Source organism: Rissa tridactyla, chromosome 6, assembly GCF_028500815.1.
Source record: "Rissa tridactyla isolate bRisTri1 chromosome 6, bRisTri1.patW.cur.20221130, whole genome shotgun sequence".
Taxonomy (NCBI): domain Eukaryota; kingdom Metazoa; phylum Chordata; class Aves; order Charadriiformes; family Laridae; genus Rissa; species Rissa tridactyla.
The window spans coordinates 21,114,937-21,132,581 of NC_071471.1; the positions used below are offsets into that span (position 1 = coordinate 21,114,937).

Consider the following 17,645-nt stretch of genomic DNA (forward strand, 5'->3'; position numbering starts at 1 on the left):
CCTTAATTCACAAGACACATCATGCACTAATTCCTTTTAGCTGATGTGTGGTATCTTTATATCACAGTTTTGCACATCCATCTTCAAGGTCCAGATAACCCACGGTTTACAACACAGCTGCTGCTTGAAGAGTACAGGATTTGGCCCAGTTGTGCAATGGGCATATCGCCTGGTAAAATTTGAAAGTAGGTTTGTTTATGGAGGCCGCCATTTGATGAATGCTTTAAGCCAAGCTTTTCTTCAAGAGTTCTGCAGAAAGTTTCCCTTCATATGAGAAGGTACATTAAAAAAAATACAAAATTAAATAAAATCCTGGGGAAAAAAACTGCAGAAACTGATGAACAAAAATAGTTGTGATAGGTCTCTTGTCCTGCAGCTTAGCGTTTGCCACTCCAAGACGCGTCAGGGAGGTCCTCAGTGGCAACACCAGTGTGCTAGTGGAAATGATGAATTAGGAGAGGGGTGGCAATGGCCCTCTGACTTGCTCCAGATGAAGCATCTAGAGTACGAATCCATCTATACTGGACCAAAACCACACTGGCTGAAAGCTTACACAGCGGAGGTGCCTATTGCTCCCATGGGAGATGGAGTTCACACTCTGGGCATTGCAGGAAGCACACAAACCAAGGCATGATAACGCAATTTCAAGACAAGACTAGTCCCAGCATGAGGAACAAGTCTACAGCTGACCCAATCGCTACAGCAAATTAAGACTTTTCAGGTGGCTGGGTTAATGCTATCTTGAGCTGATGAACAAATGACAGGTTTCTTCCCTCTCTCATGCAGATCACTGGAGGCCAGTCCCGTCCCCAGCAGGGGCAGCTGATGAGCCGTCCCTACTGGGGCTCTGCCACATCACCCTGAGCCTCCTGCGCTCCTGGACACCAGAGCGGGTACCCAGAGGGCACAGCCCATGGGCTGGGATACAGGTCGGGACCAGCCCAGCCTGCAGAGCCTTCACCCCAGCTATGGTGACGCACAAGAAGAAAAGCTTCCTTTCAAATTCCTGCTGGATGTCGCACAGCTGCTAATTAGGAGAAAGTGACAAAACAAACACAATTTTCCTTCTAATCTGGAAAAGCATCCGTCTCTGACAAAACTATTGGCAAATAAACCTAACAATAGCATCCCATTTTGGCTCTGAGGCCCTCATGGCTGACATGATAGAGATATTTATTCAAGTATCTACATGATACGTAAATTAGTGCAAGATAATAAACAAATAAATTAATTGTGGTAACCATGGAGCTATTTAGAAATGGCCAAAAGCACCACTGACTTCAGTCCAGGCCACAAAAATTTACTCTAGCAAAGAAATCTGGCAGCGAGTCTCACCGAGGCTTCACACGCTCCGGAGCTGGCGTGTGACTCATGTCCTCCCCAATCACCCCACGGTCTTCCTGATACGATAAGTTATCAGTTCATAGTTCTTGTGAGCGCTGCTTTTATCTGCTCTCACTAAACCATATCAAGACCTAATTTTGCCTCAACAATTAACAAGAATGCTATCAGTAGCATCCCAATTGCATCTAAGATAGCTTAGGAGAGTGAGGTTTTAAAATATTGTCAACAAGATGATCTTACACCAGTTAAACAAATACACTTGGGTATGCAAGACCATTTATTTTCAGCACATATCTTTCACTTTTCAAGAGATCCCAAATTCACACAGAGTAACCTCCACTTTCAAATTTCAGCCAAACAGACCTGAGGCAGAAACGTTCCCCTTTTGGTGGTGCTCCTGTGGCTGTCAAGTTCCATACAGTAAGGCACCATGCAGTTACAGATGGATGATCCTCAAGAAGAGCCCCAGCAGCCATCGATGGCCACCAGAAACTTCTCCCCTGCACCTGCCCCACAGAAGGGTTACTTGCACTCTGCCTTTGACCACCAAAACCAAGTTCACTGTGAATTTGATAGGCTGCCCCAGCCATAATTCCTTCAAGGACCACTGTTTACTTGAATTTTCAAGCACTGCATCGCTCTATTACTAAAATCTTTATTAACCAATCAAAAAACCAAAGGAGAACCTGTTCTTTCGAAAACTAGTGCTTGGGCCAGCATATTAGTTTTCCATGTTCTTGCAATTAGTTAACACACTTTCTTGCCCACATTCATTCATCAAGAAATATATACTCAAATAAACAAATCCAGGATCTTCTACCTGAACCAAAACGCAAAATTTGTACATAATCAAAACTTGAGGTAGTTAAGCAGCACAGAGTAGGAAGAAAAGCGCTGGCTGCAACGAATTAGTTATGGCACTTCTGATGTGTCAAGTTTATTTTCTAGACTTATGTTTCCTTTGTGAAGGTGCAGTCGAACAGCAGCCACCAATGGGTCAGTAAATTTGCACTGTGCCAGGCAGAGCCCAGAATACATGACATCAGCAACCAGCTGGGAGAAGAGGAGAGGTGGATAATTTGCTATATTTTATTCTTATACATTTGCTTACATTTTCTGAATGTGCCACTTAACAGAGATATCTTTATAGGTTGCACCCAACTCATCATGGGATGTAAGCAATCTTTTCAAAGACTCATATGAATCACCTTTGTAAACATTAAGTGGGTTTTGACATTGCAAATGCTTAGTGACTTTATTCTGAAATACACAAACAGACCTGTTCCTCTGCACAATAATTTTAGGGCTTCAGAAGAAGGTGGAGTTTGAATATTTAACTAAAGGAGAGCAAATTCTAGGCTGAAATTAGATGTCCCCTACCTACATTGCCTTGAAACAACAAGGAAAGGAAGAAAGTCATTCCCACATGGGAACAGTTACACTGGACTCATCCACGGCCTTAAAAACTAGCTCACCAAGACTCCTGGCTGAAAGCCTCCTGAGTCCATGGAGGTGAAACAGGAGCCTCCTGGCCCAGGCTGTGCGTGGCACGGGGCTGTGGCCACAGCATGCCCCGGCAAGAGGCCACAGGCTGGGAGTCCTGGCCAGGCTCCATCCCTGCTCCGCACAGGACCATCGGACAGGAACCGAAGACGCCAGGTCCAGAGGACAGAGCAGCTGTCCTGGTATATTAAAAAGTTTCCCAGAACTGCTGTTACGGAACAGCCTCAGCATCCAAATACTTTAATAGTTAGCTGAACACTTGCAGAGCTGCCACTGACTCATAAACCAACTGCACTCGAAATTCTGCAACTGGGGATTAAACGCACCGCTTCAGAGCTCGTCCACCTTGTTACCCGCACAGAGCCCAAGACAAAAAGCATTTGCAATTCAAAGCACTCACCGATTCAAGGTCAGAGTTTTCCAGTTTCAAGAATTCGTCATATGTGCAAAGTCTAAAGCACTGATACCAACAGATTGATTTTTTAGCATCTACCGCAAGAAAGCAAAGATGAAGGCAATCATTATTTCAGCTTCTTGAGGGGGACTTCCCTGTCAGTGTGTGTTAGCGACTTGTTAAACAAAATGTTTTGTAGTAAATCACATGGAAATGTGAACTCAGCAAATGCCAGAGGCAATGACAGGCGGATATAAATGACAATTAGAAAGGTGTGTCTGGATGCTTGAGGTATGAGCCATGATAAAGTGCTTGTGAAATTTCACCTGCCCGGATTGGGACAGAGGTTGTGGCCTTCAGGAAAAAAAAAAATAAAAAAAAAAATCAGATGTGCTAATTAAAAAGAAAACTATATGTCTGAACAGACATCCAAATATTCCAGCCTCAGCAGGGAATAAAACCTACAGATTGTGGGAGTTAGTCTGAATCAGACCTCATTAAATGGTCACAGGAAGGTTGGAGACAGTGCAAGCCAATGGTTACTGCAAGCAACTCTTCAGCCGGTGAGAAGACTGAATTCTTTTCACATAATCATTCATTTGCACTCCCAGGCTTCTAAAATGGATTTAGCAGATCTCTGTTCACCTTCTCTGAGCTGCTTTTGACGTTTTGGAAAATATATAGAACTGATAACAATCCTTGCAAATTTTGAGAAAGAAAAGCAGACAGACATATACTTTAGCTGATTAAATGTTTAACATTAACAACATCCATTACCCTCACACCAGCAGCTAGAGATGACTAACAAAGAAGAACATCAAATCGCATTACTGCATTCAGCAAACCTTCAGAAAATGCTACTTTTCACAGTCAAAAATAGCATACCTTACCAGCCCAGATTTCATCAGCCCATTCTGTCAGCAATAAAAGCTGTTTTCTAGGCCACGGCATTTTCCATTAATGCAATCTGATTTGCCACTGCATTTTTAGAAAGCTAAGGTGAATGTGTGATACTGAGAGAGGGCAGTCAGTAATCCAGAAATGAAAGTCTAAAACTCCTCATGTAGGGCAAGGTCAAAGAACAGCTGCCTACGGAAAACCCCACGCAGAGGGACTTGCATACCACATTCTAGCTGTGTATTCCCAGGAGTATTATGCTAAGGATATTTTAAATAAATGGTAACATACTTCGCAACAAATGATTTAAAAATGTGGAGATAATGTCTTCTCATATGGCTTTATTACTGCTTGCACTTATAAATACGTCACCTGGGTAGTTTTATCTCACACATTAGTTGATCTTTAAGAAGTTTTGATTATTACTCACATTGTTCTGAACGTTATATCTGCTCCTAGTAACAGAGAGAAGAAAACAAACCAAAACAAAACATAATGGTATTTTTGAAGCTACAATGTAATAGTTACCTATGATAAAATCCTGCCTGCGTGTTTCTAAGAACTGTGGTACTATACAGAAGTAGTGACGAAAGAGCTGGTGGCGGTTTTTGATAGAGACGACTATCGTTCATAAGCTACCGGCAAACTAAACAAAAACTAATAAGCTCCATAAAACAATTAAAATCCAAAGTGTAAAGTGGATGTAATGACTCAACAGCCTGATCACTACTCTCATAAAACCAGCCTAGTAATACACGGTCTGAGCCTCCTCATACTGACATCAACATAAATTTAAGTAGCAAACTGAAGTTCTCATCATTAGTGGAGTTTCACTGATAGAAAAGTTGTAAGGCAGGAGAAATAGACCCAAGGGCTGTGCACTGAGAAGACTCACAAGAAAGCAGATTTGTGCACCACACTAAATCTGAGCGTGGTTATGTTGGGTGTCACTTTATGGGCCAGAGGCCAGCTATCAGCAGTTTACTGCATGGTCTGCACAGTATGTGTTGTTTTATCAAAATCTCACTCTCTAAAGACAATTAAGCAGGCACTGTCACTCTCGTCTAAGAGTAAAGCACGTCCTTTCTGGCAATGAAAAAAGCCTGGAATGATAGCCTAAATATTCTCCAGTGGGTTTGAAGAAAAAAACAACCAAACAACCCACCCCACGCCCAAAAGTACAGAAGGGAAAGAACAGCTTGTAAACTCCCAGTTTCTGCATTTTAAACCTGTCTCATTACTGGGAGGACAGCCCTGCTCCCTCCATCCCCCCCTTCTGCATTGACAATAGTAATACTGCTTACAACTTGTGAGTGATTCAGACTTAGAAGATCATTCTCATTCTAGGCTTGTACCCAGCTGAAAAGTTTCAAAGATGTTGTAAGACTCAATACAATAAAACAACTGTCCTCCCAGAATCGGTCTCCCAGATAACAAGGAAGGCTTTTTTAGTGTTTAAAATAATCAATATGCATTCCATGCATATTTAAAGACATTTTCGTATTGTTTCTTTATAAAGACAACTTTGGCCCTCACAAAAGAGGCTGTTCATGGTGTTAGGTAATGCAGAGTATATTAATTGGGCAATACCTCACACTTATTTTGGAATGCTAATTCGGACAGACCCCGGCTCTTGCTGCGCTCACTGGTCACTTGCTGACTCTCCAGAGGGGTGGCAGTGAATTTGGAACACAACGGCTTGCCTGCGAGGTGAATTTCCAGCACAGCCGAGTGTCACAGTATAGCTTGAGCAGTGTCCCCAAACCACAAAGTCTGACAGGTTGAGATTTAACAACTGAGTTTTTGTGCCAGATGTCATCAATAGTTTGGGATCAGCTTTTAACTTTGGATGGAGGAAGAGAGTACAAAAATTAACTAGATGCTCCCTGCCCGTATCTGTCACCAAGCCTCTGCCAGGAATGAAGCAGCTATTATTCATTGCTTATGCAGCTCGTATCAAAGTTAGCCCTCGAACTCATGATATTAAAGAGTCCGTGCTACATAGTAATTTGGGACACCACCTGCCTTCAGAAAATGCAAGCAGGATGTTTAAGCAAATGGAACAGCCCATGAATCAGAAACCTCCACAGCTTGGATTTGAACAGAGGAGCTCAAAGCAGCCAAGGATTTGCATGAATGCCACTGCACCCTTCCTTCCCACTCACCCGCGGCCCTCCCCGAGGCCATGCCCTGAGCAGCGCCTGGAGGAAGGCTGGGGAGGGAAAGCCGAGGCAGCCCAAGCACCACCCTGCAGTGCAAGCAGCTGAAAGGAGCAGAGTGGTGCCCCTCTGAAGTCGGAGGTTGCTAAGAGCCCACAGCTCCAGGATCAAACGAGGCAGCCTCGGGCTTCTTCTGATGCGTGCTCATTGGCACAGCCTTCTCAGGACCATAAAACCTAGGGGGCCGCCCTCCCTGCTCCTGGGACTGCAGGTGTTGACTCAGCAAGGCTCGGGAGCTCCAGGCCATCGACGGCCTCCTGGGAAGAGACAGGTTTTATAACACTTCCAAATCCACTTTCTAGCAAAGCCCGGTCCATAGGCCCACTCCTCTCCATCCCTGCCCTGCAATATTTTTCTAGACCAGGGCCCACATCAGTCAACTACCCATGCTATCCTTAACAGTGTAAATACCTCAATTTGCCCAGCTTATTTTGTCCCAGTACAGACACAGCTACACAACATGGCTCGCAACACTACCTCCCCTCATATATTCACCCTTCCGTTGCCTTCCTCTTTCTCAAAATGAAACTTTGTTAAATCACCGCAAAATAAATGCGGAGAACCAGAAAGACACTTGATTCCTCTAAACACTTTCCACTGACAACAGACACATATTTTTGGTGACTTACGTTTTTAAAAGTTGAGCACTCACGTGTTGGTTTACAACAGCCCACTTTCAGTTTTTTACTATTTATGTACCTCATTTTTTACACACGCAGAGACACAGAAATTCATGGAGAAGCTCCTGCCCAGCCAAAGCTGGCCCGGCCCAGCCGCCCCCCAGGTGAGGGCCTTGGGCCGGGCACCCCACTCCCCCTGGCCCCCGCCCCACCACCCCCATTTCCTGCTGCTCCCTCCCTGCTGCTATGACATTCCCAGCAAGAGCTTTAAATAACAGCCCGGGGTACAAAAAAGAGTGACTAATTCTTTACATTTCCAGTCATACGCAGGGATTTCCTAACAGGCAACAGCACCCACAAGCCCTTCCTGCAACACTCTATTTAACAAGACATTTTTCTGTGGAAAGGTGTTCCTAATCATATCTTAGGGCAATTAGAAACCCAAATTATCTTTCCCTTTCTCCTCCCAGTCAGTGGCTGGCCGTGCCCCTGTAGCAAAGCCGCTGTGCAGCAGGAGAGGCAGGGCTCCCGAGGAGCCAGGAACGGGAATGAAGGGCCTGGGCACGGGATTGGGCAGGACCACCCTGCAAAAGAGAGCTCAGGCAGAAACAGCTGGGCCAAAAAACGATGAAACTAAACAGATAAGCAAGAAAGAATGACTTCTAAACAGGGACCAGCATCCCAGGGGTCAGGGCAGGTGACAACTTGAGGGAGCTGGGGCTGTTCAGCCTGGAGAAGAGGAGGCTGAGGGGAGACCTTATCGCTCTCTACAACCACCTGAAAGGAGGGTGTAGCCGGGGGGGGTCGGTCTCTTCTCCCACATAACAGGTGATAGCACAAGAGGAAATGGCCTCATGTTGCACCAGGGGAGGTTTAGAGCAGATATTAGGAAAAAATTCTTCACAGAAAGGGTTAACAAGCACTGGAACAGGCTGCCCAGGGAAGCGGTGGAATTGCCATTCCTGGAAGTATTTAAAAGAGAGGTAGACGTGGTGCCGAGGGACATAGTTTAGTGGTGGTTTTGGCAGTGTTAGGTTGATGGTTGGACTTGATGATTTTAAAGGTCTCTTCCAACCTATAGAAGATTCTATGATTCTACATCAATATTCATGTGTTCAGTGTTTTTCAGATTAGGTTAACTGGAGAGGTTCTAGTGGGCAAAGCACCTTCATCCCCCTCACATGACAGAGTGAGGTCCTCATATCAGGTAATAGGGTCACTGTAACCTTATCATATTTTATTGCCATATTTTATTGCTCTGGTATTGCAGAATAACACATTCAGACTCCTGTGAGAGCACTACAATAGTCTTTATGAGTTAAGAAATTTTAAAATGTTAATACTAAAATCAGTAGGATTTCTCAGCTAAAAAAAATACACTTCCAGTTTATTAAAAACTAAAACCCTGTGATTTGCTAGCACTCACATAATTCAAATGAATAATCCTTCTCTGGCACTTCACTAAGCTCATGAGTTTACACTAGAGAACAAAATGAGTGCTGTAGGTTGAAGTTACTCTTTGATCTGGTAAATAAATCCATAGTGAATTCAGGTTCAATTACAGCATTTAAATTTATGACCTCTCCAGTACTGTAACAAGTTAGTGACAAATGCCAGTTTCATATAGAAAACATGCATTAACATGCACGAGCTACAAAAAAGAAAAATCAATTGGTTCTATACAGATGTACCAAAACGTACTTTGGCAGTTTTATACAGTCTTTTACCTGTATTTGTCAATACATTTGATTGCAGTTCTAGTTACTATGAACAACCTACTGTTACAAAGAAATTTCTAGTTTGGTATACTGAAAAGTAAAATTTGCTTTACTGATACTTGTGTGTGCGTACTTACATGCATATTCACAAATGCAGTCGTTATTGCCGAAATTTCATTTGCATGCAAAATACCTCTGGTGCAAATTACCAATAACATAAGGGAGCCCATGAAATGTTAAAGACTTCAAAGGATGAGAGAAAATCTATTTGCATTTTGGGCCTGATCCAAAGCACATTAAAGTCAAGGGGAGTCTTTCCATTGGCCGCAACAGATGTTCTGACTCGAGGAAGTTTTGATGCAAGTTATTGACATAACAGTAGACCAGCAAGACCACAAAATCCACTTTCTGAAGAAACCGAAAGTTAACTTTGCTAAATACTGATTTACTGCTTTTCTTCATGGCAATTGTCTCTCAGCTTCTCCTGGGACAGTCTTTGCTGTCTCCCTCTGTCTGCGGCACATCTTTCTGTTCCGATACCCCACATTCATTCCAGTTTTTACACCTACACATTCTTCTCTCTTGGCGATGGCTTTTAAATTCTTTCTCACTCTGCAGATACTTAACTTTGTAATAGTGATATTCAATTCCACAAAAGTGACTTATGAGACAAGTACCTATAAAGGACAATATAGGAACTGCCAAAATATGTTTTGATAGATTGCTACCTATAGAGCATACAGATATCAAGTGCTTTCAGTCTTTGAAAAACTGCTAGTGTTCTCATGACAGAAGTAAACTGCTAGTCGCTCTCATCTATTTAAGAATAATCAGCTCAATCAATATTGCTTCAGCAATCTCTGTTCTATTCCCATCAGTGTTTTTGTGCAACTTTTCATTTGGCCTAAACATAATAATGCCTTCTACACCAGAGTAGAAAAAAAAAAACCTGTTCACATAAAGGATGGAAAACACGATGTGGTAAAAGAAAACAAGTGACTGGACTTGCAACACTGCAGGTACCAGGTAGAGAAATAATAGCAAGTTTATTTAAATAAGCTTGAATAATTTATTCCTTTTAGAAAGGAACATTCTTCCTGGCGTGACCTCAAAAAGAAATTAACTAGCAAAAGGAGCATTTCTCTAGCACAAACACGATTAACAAATGCCATATCTATTCTATATGTCTCACCAGTAAGCAAAATCAAACCCACTGCAATAGAACAAGAAAAATGTACTAGGACGTAGTGTACATTTTTCTTCCTCTCTATACTTCAAAGTCATAAGCACTCCTCATATTTCACAGTAAAAGGTTTTATTTCTTGGTTCCCGCAGCTCAGGTAATGATATCGTAACTCAAAGGTGGTGCAAGGCTCGCTATAGCTCTGACCTCATAAACAATTTTAATATCCCTTCTCCACATCCCAACAGATACGGGACTGCACCTGAGCAGCCAATGCCTCCTCAGCAGGTACCTGTTTATTCAACTTGTAAGCGAGCACATGTGCTGCACATTAAAACCAACCTGGATGCAAAGAGGAGGCTTCCGCCTGCGTGAGGGAGGCCATCTTTCAACAACCTGAGATAAATTTGCCAAATATCTGAGATGCGTGGGAGGGAATGCGAAATTAAGCCAAAACACAGCACAGACTCACAAAGCAAGGCACACAGCACCACATCTGCTACACACATCTACTCTGGGCTTCTTGAAGTGTTAGAGACAGCGTGTTGTTTTGGAGCGATGAAAGCACCACTGCTGCAAACGGGGGCGGAGGAAGGACCCAGACAGAAGCAGCATTTCTGCTTGTCTTTCTGGGCGAGCCAGGAACAGGTAGAGCTCCTCGTGGCTGCTCTGCAGCATCCCTGCCATACCACATCATTACCACAGGCTCAGATGAGGAGGGGACACTAAGGCCAGTAAAATGAAGCTACGAACCTCATATGTAGAGACACAATCCTTTGGAAAAGCCAGGGCCTGTTCAGTGTCACTCTGGCTCTGCAGAGGACGGGAACAAACTGATAGAGATGTATCCAAGATGCCTAATAAGGATTCCAGTTAGCTGAAATTAGCGGGTTAGTTAACTGGAAAACTGAAGTGCAGGGAAAGAGCTCTAATAGCCAAGAGACCTCTTGGGAAGAAAGAGTTCAGGAGACAGGATGATCAAGTCTCTATTTCTAGGTCAGACCTCAAGAGCTACCTTTCAGCTGTAAGATGATGGTGATCCCATAGCAACTGTTCAAGAGTATTTACCACAAGAGATGAGGCTGGAGATGACCCCAGTTAGTCTATTCCCCTGCCACACAGGAGGATAACCTGTACTTAAACCATGCTACTAGATGTCTAACTTATTCTGAAAATCCTCCAATGCAGAGATTCCCCCACATCCCCCAGCAATCTGCACTGGCACCACAGACCTCTGTGATTATGATTTATTCCCCCTCCAAGGTCTACCCTAACCACCTCCGTTTGCAATTTAAGCCTGTTATTTCCTGCACTCTTACCAGATCCATCTTTACGGACAACTTCTGTGCACCTCTGGTTAAAGAAGAAAGGTGAGAGACATTTCAAGATCTCTTTGACTCTAAGCAAGTCCAAACTTTGAACTCCTTAAAGCGAGCTGGACAGTAAGTACTAACTAGGCAGGAGGCACGCCTTAGTCTCTTAAGCCTGCACAAGGGCTACAAATCCATCAATCAAGGTCTGGACTAGATAAAAAGACACCACCGAGTATTTCAATTAGTTCCTTCTGGAATAAGGCCAAAATACACTAAGTTGACATGAACAGAATAGCACCCACTACTTTCTGAAAAACCTCTTTGAGGGACAAATTGAGAAGTGTTCTCTTAAAGAAAATTTATTTCCCCTTATCACATGTACTTACTTGTTATCAAAGGTCTGCTTGCAAGATTCATGATGCTGAGCTGAGGGCAATAAACAATTTATTTTGAGAAATCACATCCAGACTGAATGAAGGTATAGGAATTATAAGCTAATACAGAAAGAAGAGGCAGGTCCAATCAGCACCAGGCTATGTTGGCAATATCAAACATCAGTAATGCTTAATAAAATTAATTTTATACCAAGCTTCTGGTTCTTCAGAAGATTTTTACTAAAAACAACATCAAAAAAGTATCTGGAAGAGGACAGGGGTTATTCTTCAAACACGGTTATGAGGTCTGATTTTCTATTTCTTTGGCACAAACTCATCCATGGCCTCAACACCATGGCTGATTCTGTACAAGGAAGGTATGGATCAGGGTCCAAGCCTCCAGACTATGGAAAAAACTGCTGGGAAACAGTAACAGCCTTTTTCCAATGCCTGCCAACACTATGGCAGGGGAGAGGAGGAGCTTTCATCCTTTTCATCATAAAATGTGCTAGGTAAGTTGCCAGAGTACCACATTTCCATATTTGCTCCAGATTGTTTTATAATGGGCAAATTCTGCCCTCCACTAGACTTTGACAACCCCTACTAACTCTGTCCAAGTGACACAGGTATATTTGACCTAATTGCATTTTAGTGCCCAAATAAGGTTCTTGCACTCTAAGATGAGACAGGCAACTTTTTTTCTTTGCCCTACCCACAAGTCCCTGTGACACAATACTTCTGACATATTGCAAATTTCTGAAGAGCTATTCCTTCCAAACAAGTATCTTCCTTGTTATTTAGCTGGGCCAAAGGGCAGTTCACCATCATTTATGACAGAAGCACACAGACAACTGAATAGCAATTACTCAGCATTTGTTAAAACGAAGGCCTCACCTTTAATAATTGCACAGTCACATTTCTTTGCACAGGGTCAACCAGAACTCCGGAAGGGAGACTTGCTGATTGACACAAATATGTCTGTGTTTCAAAGGGCAAACTACAAAGTCAAATAAAAGGCAGTGTTTGCACAAGAGTGAACTTAGCCATTTGGCATTCTCAAAGAGCTCGCCAATCCCACGGAAAAATGTCTCTCCTTTGCTCTGCTACAAGGCATTTTCAACTCAAACTTTAATACAGGTGTACGGAGAGGTCAAATTACCATGATCCCTGCAGAAGGTTAGCTAAAATGCACAGCCACAAGGAAGAGGCGTTCATAGCGATCTTTAATGAAGCAGAGCAACACGGTGGGCAGAGCTCCTTCTCCCCAGTATCCCCACAGTGAGCTGGCAGCTGCTAAAAACTCAGTGCGAATTAGAGCTACAGGGGGTCCTCTGATTGCATGGAAGGACAAACCGATGTCCAAGCAAACAGGAAAGTCAGAGAGGACACCTCCTTTCTCACACTTCCGTCCCTGATTACAGTTCATCGGGAACTAAGAGGACCGGCTCTGCACAGCCACTCTTCCAGTGTGGCCTAACGGGAAGGAGATGCAATACTTAATAAGGTCACGTAGTGCTCTTGGGACTGCCCCATTCCTGTTAAGACAAGGGCAGACCCCTGCAGTGCTGGATCAGACACATGGTGCATCTCTGACAGCCTCCATCAGAGCCAGTACTGCTCTTTCACAGGGGACAAGGTCTCCTGCCCCAGCTGCCCTCCTTGGCAATGCTGCCGCCGTGCTCAGTGCTTCTTTCCCTTCTGCTGCCACTACACACCCTGCTGCAAGTCACTGAGTGGATTTTGTTCTCCTTTCTCTCTCAGATTCAAGTGCTCTATCTATCCTAAAGCCATAAATGGGTGTTTTCACAGTGCTCACAACCCTTTGAGCTCACTTTCAAACTATTGGGTGTGTTGAACTCAAGGTTACCAAGTACGTAAGTTCTGAGTACCAAGTGCATGCCTTCAAAGAGCCACCAAGAATTTTAAGGTGAATCAACTAAATGGATAAAGGATCTGCACATGGGTATATTCAGCCAAAAAGGATGGAAATAGTCTCACGGGTGATTAGCAATGCACCTTAAGTTATACACGCTGACTTCGCCTCTTAGTTGATTCCTTTCAACTTTCCTCCCCACGTAGACAGGCCTTTGAACCTCAAAGCATTACAAAACAATGTATACCATCAGCCACATCTACATGCATGCATGTGCACGCAGCACACACTAAATTTTCATGTCCAGCCTAAAGTATTGGATCCACTATTTTAATCTCGCATGGGTTTTTGGAAGTTGACCAAATTTGCGTCAGCGTGGCAGAACTGTGCTTGGGATTAGCACACGAGAATAGTTTCTAATGTGCCATGGGAATGACTTCTGCAACAAACTGCAAAAAAAAAAAAAGTTCTTTTGCATTAAGTGTAACTATTGCTACCCTGAGATTAAATATTACCTGGAAAGTACTCTCATTAACTGCAGAGTCGTTGATTAATGAGCAGGTGGAGTGCGTATAGGGACCTGGTCCTGATTTCAGCTGTCTTATTAGCTCTACCCTGGACACTTCTGATCACCACAAAAACAAAAATAAATGAGGAAATCCAAGAACTAATTATGAGTGGACAAAATGTGTCAACCTAATAACTGTGTTACAGTACTTCAGAGATTAAGGGGAGGCTGGCAGATGCACAAAATGCAAACACCAAAGCCACTAAAAGGGAAGAGCAACAGAATTCAGCTATCTTCTAGCATCCCTGGTGCGCGGGACCACAGCAAGCCTCTCAAGAAATAGTCTCTATTTCAGAATGGCTCTGGCGCAATTTTGACTACTGCAATGGTTTGTTCATTGTTTTAACATTGATGGACACAAGAGGGACCTTCAATGCTCACCCCAGTCCCAAGGAGAGGTGGCGGGGCTGTCTCTCCCCCCAGGGCACAGACATTGAGCACTGCCCAAAGGCCCCTGAGGGGGCACTCAGAGCACTGGAGTTTGGCAACCAGAAAGCCAAGGGCACGGGACAGCATCCCACCCAGACCTCCCGGAGGGTGCTGCTGCAGGTTTGAAGGCACATGGGCTGGGGCTGCAGATCACGCACTGGGGAAGCCAGAACCATCTTTTTTGGTTTGTCGGCAAACAGAGTTCTATCTAAGCATCTCCTGCTATACTTATCCAGCAGCTGCTGCCCCCAAGCATTTCTGTGAAACGGTAGGGACTACCCACACACCCTCTTTTTAATTTGTGTTTACTTGTCTCTTGAAAAAGCCCAAAGAAATCTTTTACATACACTAGCTAAGTACAACAAAACTGAATACTCCAGCATCTGAAGAGGAGTTCAGACAACTTGTGCCCTGTGATTGATCTCCTTTTTCTCCCTACACTTGCCTTCTAATCCTCTCCATGATTACACGAGCTGCCTGATCTTCCCAAAGCTGTCAATTCCCCCGAATCCATTTTCAAATGGCCATCCTTGAAACAGCCTGGGCACTAGATCAAGCTGTCTCAGCTTGATGCAACCCACGCCGCTATTGATGGCTCCCCTGAAACGCATGGATGCAGCTGGCCAGACCCGAGCAAGGGTTGTCCAGCCCCAGCTCCGGAGGAGTGCAGGGGAGGGGAAGGTATTGATCCAGTCCTTTTAACATGCTAATTTGCCCAGTGGCTGCTTCAGTCATTGCCAGGCTGGACACTTCAAAAGGAAACTGTTTTCAAAGCAAGGATGTCTTTTTCAACTGCAGAAAACACTTAAAACTGAAAACAAATGAATTCAAGCACCAAGTTCACAGAAGCGCTGGTCGGTATTCTTCTGCTCCCCAGACAGAGATGTTTGATGTATGGAAAGACAGACTTGTTAATTAATGCTATTAAAATGTGGCCTGGCAAGAAGCCTCTGGGATTTAAAATGAGAAAATCCACACCCTTTAAGCACACGCTTTAATATAGAGATAGCCCGTATTAGTATCAAAAAAATTCAGCCATAACCTCTTCAAGTGTTCCACTGATTTCCCCCACCACCACTTCTCAGAAGAAAAGTAAAATGTAGTTAAAATTAAATTTCTGTAATTCAACTTCTGTAATTCAGCATCAACACTGGAGAACATTTTGGCCTTTCTTAACATTGATAATGGGAAAACAAAGCCAATTGTTCAATCCCTTCAGACTGCTGAGAATGCACGGCGAAGGCCAGACAAAACCCTCAGTGTGACAGAGGCACTATTAAAATATTTCGGAAAGCAGCAGCGTTATTGACTAACGCCTTTGCTACCAACACACAGTCTTCGATCCCTGGCTAAATACAATGTGAGAAATGGATACAATGACAGGATTTAATTAACGGTCTGCGGAAGTACTGAAATACATTATGTACACAAGATCTGTAGACAGAACAGAAATCAATCAAGGGGTTTGCATCCCTGTTTGTGGCTCACATCGTGCTTCCAGTAAAACCAGAGACGAGCTGTGAAAACCAGGAGTGCTCTCCGAGCTTATCTGAGATAACGAGTTGTAGCTCTGACCCACAGCATATTACCCTGCTTTCAAAGATTAAAGAGCCAAAAACTTGAATTCCCCTTCAAGTATGTCACTATTTCCAAGGCTAAAGTCAGCGTTGGTCAGCAAGCAAGAAGAGCTGATCCCAGATGAAAGAAGAGCCTCAGCCACCGAGCTCAGCTTGCTCCTCTGGACCCTGGACCATTGCAGCTGCGACCCACCAAGCCAAGCCCTGGCTGCACCTGCAGCACCAGCCATCCCCCTCCACAAGGGAATTCGGGATGCTGCTGACCTCTAACTCCTGGCCACAGGGGAAAAAAAAAGCCCCTCAGAAGCCATGGTAGAGCATAGGCAAACAGTAGGGAGCAGACGGCCTCATCGGAGCAAACTTACTCACTGAAACAAGGCACAAAGAGATAACACCAGAAAATACGAACAAAATGGAACTTGTTTCCTTGCCACTAAATTGCTAGCTTTATGGGACTTCATGCTGAACGGTATGAAAAAAAATCCAATTTGCTTTGAAGCGCATTAGTCTAACATCCTAATTATTGTTTACATTGCCATTTGCCTTCTATTAAGAATTGAATAATTACCCAGCGCTCCATAGTTTAAAAATACAAGCAAACAGGATTATCTGGGTAATTAAGACACTGTACTGCAGCTCTGTACTGTGGCTGTACAAAGTATTCACATATATGAGCAGAAGCAATAGTTATCGATTGCCTTAGTTCAAATGATGTTTTAAGGACTTCCAGCACGCGAGACGGGTAACCCATTAGAGAAAGGTGACCAATGCCTTTTGACGAGCGTGGAGGGAAGAGAAGCTGTCTTGCAGCTGGAACACTAAACTGAGTCTTCCCTCTGGTCCCATCTCAGCCACAGACATCCTTTCTGCCTCTGGGAAAGCGACCTAGTCTTCCTCCCTCTGTCCTCTGCAGTACCAGAGCATCCCTCCTCCTCCTCCTTTGCCCAGCCTGCTGAAACCCCCACCTCTCTGCAGCCTGTGTCCTGCAGCACCAGGCCCCCAGCAAATATGAGTCTCGTTTCTGAGCACACCTCTTTTAGTGTGTATGTATAGATGAACTTAATCTTCACAGATTTCTTTAGTGAGATTTAAGCCCATCCATCTAAAAAAACAAAACAAAACAACCCCAACCCACCAGCAAACTGAATTTTCTCTAGGCATCCACGAGGAAATGAGCCAAAGCAAATACCAACCATACAGTTTAGCTTTTTTTTTTTTTTTTAAACCTTAATAGCCCATCCATATTGTAGTTTAAACAGCATGACCTCCCCTTCTGGATGACTATTAGGACAAAAGCAAACTTTTTGCACGTTCCTTTGTTGTTTTAAAGAGCCTTTCCTCCATTTAATTATGCCACCAGGTTTCACACTGAGCAGTTTACTACCCCTGTGAAATTACCTTCAAGTTAAACACTAATTGGACATCCAAGAAAAACGAAAACCCCCCACAACCTTGTTTTTCCTTCTGGTTTCTTATAGGATGTCGCCCCAACATCATCAGGGTCCCAATTTCATACCACTGATTTATAAAGACACAAAATCAAAACCAGTACTTTAAAGAAATACAGTGCATTCATGGAGCATGTGTTCTAACTTATTTCAATAAACCTTTCAACAAATCCGTTCTGAACAAG

The 17,645-nt window shown here is 43.6% G+C and overlaps 1 protein-coding gene across 3 annotated transcripts in view; it reads right to left on the reverse strand.

The window, feature by feature from the left end:
• Positions 1-17,645, reverse strand: part of EPHA4 (EPH receptor A4) — a 107,382-nt gene that overhangs the window by 77,415 nt on the left and 12,322 nt on the right. The gene's annotated exons all lie outside the window — the stretch shown is intronic.